This window comes from Phalacrocorax carbo, unplaced genomic scaffold (genome assembly GCF_963921805.1).
Source record: "Phalacrocorax carbo unplaced genomic scaffold, bPhaCar2.1 SCAFFOLD_61, whole genome shotgun sequence".
Taxonomy (NCBI): Eukaryota; Metazoa; Chordata; class Aves; order Suliformes; family Phalacrocoracidae; genus Phalacrocorax; species Phalacrocorax carbo.
In genome coordinates, this window is record NW_026990489.1 from 321,164 (window position 1) to 327,120 (window position 5,957).

The following is a 5,957-nucleotide window of genomic DNA, read 5'->3' on the forward strand; positions in this document are numbered from 1 at the left end:
TGCCTGCGTGTGCGGTGCCGGAGGCCGGTGAGGCCCGGCAATAGCTTTTGGCGGTGGCTCTTTTGGTGTGGGAGCCATCCTGCGACGTTTGGTATTTCGGCGGCCGTCTGGGCAAAAAAATGATAATTGGCCGAGAATGGGAACGTTTGGATTTTTGGGAGGCTAGGCAGGCGCAGAGCCCCAGCGTTGGTGTGCCCGCGCGTGCGGTGCCGGAGGCCGGTGAGGCCCGGCAATAGCTTTGGGCGGTGGCTCTTTTGGTGTGGGAGCCATCCTGCGACGTTTGGTATATCGGCGGCCGTCTGGGCAAAACAATGATAATCGGCCGAGAATGGGAACGTTTGGATTTTTGGGAGGCTAGGCAGGCGCAGAGCCCCAGCGTTGGTGTGCCTGCGTGTGCGGTGCCGGAGGCCGGTGAGGCCCGGCAATAGCTTTTGGCGGTGGCTCTTTTGGTGTGGGAGCCATCCTGCGACGTTTGGTATTTCGGCGGCCGTCTGGGCAAAAAAATTATAATCGGCCGAGAATGGGAACGTTTGGATTTTTGGGAGGCTAGGCAGGGGCAGAGCCCCAGCGTTGGTGTGCCTGCGCGTGCGGTGCCGGAGGCCGGTGAGGCCCGGCAATAGCTTTTGGCGGTGGCTCTTTTGGTGTGGGAGCCATCCTGCGACGTTTGGTATTTCGGCGGCCGTCTGGGCAAAAAAATGATAATCGGCCGAGAACGGGACGGGAATGATTGGATTTTTGGGAGGCTAGGCAGGCGCAGAGCCCCAGCGTTGGTGTGCCTGCGTGTGCGGTGCCGGAGGCCGGTGAGGCCCGGCAATAGCTTTTGGCGGTGGCTGTTTTGGTGTGGGAGCCATCCTGCGACGTTTGGTATTTCGGCGGCCGTCTGGGCAAAAAAATTATAATCGGCCGAGAATGGGAACGTTTGGATTTTTGGGAGGCTAGGCAGGCGCAGAGCCCCAGCGTTGGTGTGCCTGCGCGTGCGGTGCCGGAGGCCGGTGAGGCCCGGCAATAGCTTTGGGCGGTGGCTCTTTTGGTGTGGGAGCCATCCTGCGACGTTTGGTATTTCGGCGGCCGTCTGGGCAAAAAAATGATAATCGGCCGAGAATGGGAACGTTTGGATTTTTGGGAGGCTAGGCAGGCGCAGAGCCCCAGCGTTGGTGTGCCTGCGCGTGCGGTGCCGGAGGCCGGTGAGGCCCGGCAATAGCTTTTGGCGGTGGCTGTTTTGGTGTGGGAGCCATCCTGCGACGTTTGGTATTTCGGCGGCCGTCTGGGCAAAAAAATGATAATCGGCCGAGAATGGGAACGTTTGGATTTTTGGGAGGCTAGGCAGGCGCAGAGCCCCAGCGTTGGTGTGCCTGCGCGTGCGGTGCCGGAGGCCGGTGAGGCCCGGCAATAGCTTTTGGCGGTGGCTCTTTTGGTGTGGGAGCCATCCTGCGACGTTTGGTATTTTGGCGGCCGTCTGGGCAAAAAAATGATAATCGGCCGAGAACGGGAACGTTTGGATTTTTGGGAGGCTAGGCAGGGGCAGAGCCCCAGCGTTGGTGTGCCTGCGCGTGCGGTGCCGGAGGCCGGTGAGGCCCGGCAATAGCTTTTGGCGGTGGCTGTTTTGGTGTGGGAGCCATCCTGCGACGTTTGGTATTTCGGCGACTTTGCAGGCAAAAAAATGATAATCGGCCGAGAACGGGAACGTTTGGATTTTTGGGAGGCTAGGCAGGCGCAGAGCCCCAGCGTTGGTGTGCCCGCGCGTGCGGTGCCGGAGGCCGGTGAGGCCCGGCAATAGCTTTTGGCGGTGGCTGTTTTGGTGTGGGAGCCATCCTGCGACGTTTGGTATTTCGGCGGCCGTCTGGGCAAAAAAATGATAATCGGCCGAGAACGGGACGGGAACATTGGGATTTTTGGGAGGCTAGGCAGGCGCAGAGCCCCAGCGTTGGTGTGCCTGCGCGTGCGGTGCCGGAGGCCGGTGAGGCCCGGCAATAGCTTTTGGCGGTGGCTCTTTTGGTGTGGGAGCCATCCTGCGACGTTTGGTATTTCGGCGGCCGTCTGGGCAAAAAAATGATAATTGGCCGAGAATGGGAACGTTTGGATTTTTGGGAGGCTAGGCAGGCGCAGAGCCCCAGCGTTGGTGTGCCCGCGCGTGCGGTGCCGGAGGCCGGTGAGGCCCGGCAATAGCTTTTGGCGGTGGCTCTTTTGGTGTGGGAGCCATCCTGCGACGTTTGGTATATCGGCGGCCGTCTGGGCAAAACAATGATAATCGGCCGAGAATGGGAACGTTTGGATTTTTGGGAGGCTAGGCAGGCGCAGAGCCCCAGCGTTGGTGTGCCTGCGTGTGCGGTGCCGGAGGCCGGTGAGGCCCGGCAATAGCTTTTGGCGGTGGCTCTTTTGGTGTGGGAGCCATCCTGCGACGTTTGGTATTTCGGCGGCCGTCTGGGCAAAAAAATGATAATCGGCCGAGAATGGGAACGTTTGGATTTTTGGGAGGCTAGGCAGGGGCAGAGCCCCAGCGTTGGTGTGCCTGCGCGTGCGGTGCCGGAGGCCGGTGAGGCCCGGCAATAGCTTTTGGCGGTGGCTGTTTTGGTGTGGGAGCCATCCTGTGACGTTTGGTATTTCGGCGGCCGTCTGGGCAAAAAAATGATAATCGGCCGAGAACGGGACGGGAATGATTGGATTTTTGGGAGGCTAGGCAGGCGCAGAGCCCCAGCGTTGGTGTGCCTGCGTGTGCGGTGCCGGAGGCCGGTGAGGCCCGGCAATAGCTTTTGGCGGTGGCTGTTTTGGTGTGGGAGCCATCCTGCGACGTTTGGTATTTCGGCGGCCGTCTGGGCAAAAAAATTATAATCGGCCGAGAATGGGAACGTTTGGATTTTTGGGAGGCTAGGCAGGCGCAGAGCCCCAGCGTTGGTGTGCCTGCGCGTGCGGTGCCGGAGGCCGGTGAGGCCCGGCAATAGCTTTGGGCGGTGGCTCTTTTGGTGTGGGAGCCATCCTGCGACGTTTGGTATTTCGGCGGCCGTCTGGGCAAAAAAATGATAATCGGCCGAGAATGGGAACGTTTGGATTTTTGGGAGGCTAGGCAGGCGCAGAGCCCCAGCGTTGGTGTGCCTGCGCGTGCGGTGCCGGAGGCCGGTGAGGCCCGGCAATAGCTTTTGGCGGTGGCTGTTTTGGTGTGGGAGCCATCCTGCGACGTTTGGTATTTCGGCGGCCGTCTGGGCAAAAAAATGATAATCGGCCGAGAATGGGAACGTTTGGATTTTTGGGAGGCTAGGCAGGCGCAGAGCCCCAGCGTTGGTGTGCCTGCGCGTGCGGTGCCGGAGGCCGGTGAGGCCCGGCAATAGCTTTTGGCGGTGGCTCTTTTGGTGTGGGAGCCATCCTGCGACGTTTGGTATTTCGGCGTCCGTCTGGGCAAAAAAATGATAATCGGCCGAGAACGGGAACGTTTGGATTTTTGGGAGGCTAGGCAGGCGCAGAGCCCCAGCGTTGGTGTGCCTGCGCGTGCGGTGCCGGAGGCCGGTGAGGCCCGGCAATAGCTTTTGGCGGTGGCTCTTTTGGTGTGGGAGCCATCCTGCGACGTTTGGTATTTTGGCGGCCGTCTGGGCAAAAAAATGATAATCGGCCGAGAACGGGAACGTTTGGATTTTTGGGAGGCTAGGCAGGCGCAGAGCCCCAGCGTTGGTGTGCCTGCGCGTGCGGTGCCGGAGGCCGGTGAGGCCCGGCAATAGCTTTTGGCGGTGGCTGTTTTGGTGTGGGAGCCATCCTGCGACGTTTGGTATTTCGGCGGCCGTCTGGGCAAAAAAATGATAATCGGCCGAGAACGGGAACGTTTGGATTTTTGGGAGGCTAGGCAGGCGCAGAGCCCCAGCGTTGGTGTGCCTGCGCGTGCGGTGCCGGAGGCCAGTGAGGCCCGGCAATAGCTTTTGGCGGTGGCTCTTTTGGTGTGGGAGCCATCCTGTGACATTTGGTATTTCGGCGGCCGTCTGGGCAAAAAAATGATAATCGGCCGAGAACGGGAACGTTTGGATTTTTGGGAGGCTAGGCAGGCGCAGAGCCCCAGCGTTGGTGTGCCTGCGCGTGCGGTGCCGGAGGCCGGTGAGGCCCGGCAATAGCTTTTGGCGGTGGCTGTTTTGGTGTGGGAGCCATCCTGCGACGTTTGGTATTTCGGCGACTTTGCAGGCAAAAAAATGATAATTGGCCGAGAATGGGAACGTTTGGATTTTTGGGAGGCTAGGCAGGCGCAGAGCCCCAGCGTTGGTGTGCCCGCGCGTGCGGTGCCGGAGGCCGGTGAGGCCCGGCAATAGCTTTTGGCGGTGGCTGTTTTGGTGTGGGAGCCATCCTGCGACGTTTGGTATTTCGGCGGCCGTCTGGGCAAAAAAATGATAATCGGCCGAGAACGGGACGGGAACATTGGGATTTCTGGGAGGCTAGGCAGGCGCAGAGCCCCAGCGTTGGTGTGCCTGCGTGTGCGGTGCCGGAGGCCGGTGAGGCCCGGCAATAGCTTTTGGCGGTGGCTCTTTTGGTGTGGGAGCCATCCTGCGACGTTTGGTATTTCGGCGGCCGTCTGGGCAAAAAAATGATAATTGGCCGAGAATGGGAACGTTTGGATTTTTGGGAGGCTAGGCAGGCGCAGAGCCCCAGCGTTGGTGTGCCCGCGCGTGCGGTGCCGGAGGCCGGTGAGGCCCGGCAATAGCTTTTGGCGGTGGCTCTTTTGGTGTGGGAGCCATCCTGCGACGTTTGGTATATCGGCGGCCGTCTGGGCAAAACAATGATAATCGGCCGAGAATGGGAACGTTTGGATTTTTGGGAGGCTAGGCAGGCGCAGAGCCCCAGCGTTGGTGTGCCTGCGTGTGCGGTGCCGGAGGCCGGTGAGGCCCGGCAATAGCTTTTGGCGGTGGCTGTTTTGGTGTGGGAGCCATCCTGCGACGTTTGGTATTTCGGCGGCCGTCTGGGCAAAAAAATGATAATCGGCCGAGAATGGGAACGTTTGGATTTTTGGGAGGCTAGGCAGGGGCAGAGCCCCAGCGTTGGTGTGCCTGCGCGTGCGGTGCCGGAGGCCGGTGAGGCCCGGCAATAGCTTTTGGCGGTGGCTGTTTTGGTGTGGGAGCCATCCTGTGACGTTTGGTATTTCGGCGGCCGTCTGGGCAAAAAAATGATAATCGGCCGAGAACGGGACGGGAATGATTGGATTTTTGGGAGGCTAGGCAGGCGCAGAGCCCCAGCGTTGGTGTGCCTGCGTGTGCGGTGCCGGAGGCCGGTGAGGCCCGGCAATAGCTTTTGGCGGTGGCTCTTTTGGTGTGGGAGCCATCCTGCGACGTTTGGTATTTCGGCGGCCGTCTGGGCAAAAAAATTATAATCGGCCGAGAATGGGAACGTTTGGATTTTTGGGAGGCTAGGCAGGCGCAGAGCCCCAGCGTTGGTGTGCCTGCGCGTGCGGTGCCGGAGGCCGGTGAGGCCCGGCAATAGCTTTGGGCGGTGGCTCTTTTGGTGTGGGAGCCATCCTGCGACGTTTGGTATTTCGGCGGCCGTCTGGGCAAAAAAATGATAATCGGCCGAGAATGGGAACGTTTGGATTTTTGGGAGGCTAGGCAGGCGCAGAGCCCCAGCGTTGGTGTGCCTGCGCGTGCGGTGCCGGAGGCCGGTGAGGCCCGGCAATAGCTTTTGGCGGTGGCTGTTTTGGTGTGGGAGCCATCCTGCGACGTTTGGTATTTCGGCGGCCGTCTGGGCAAAAAAATGATAATCGGCCGAGAATGGGAACGTTTGGATTTTTGGGAGGCTAGGCAGGCGCAGAGCCCCAGCGTTGGTGTGCCTGCGCGTGCGGTGCCGGAGGCCGGTGAGGCCCGGCAATAGCTTTTGGCGGTGGCTCTTTTGGTGTGGGAGCCATCCTGCGACGTTTGGTATTTCGGCGTCCGTCTGGGCAAAAAAATGATAATCGGCCGAGAACGGGAACGTTTGGATTTTTGGGAGGCTAGGCAGGC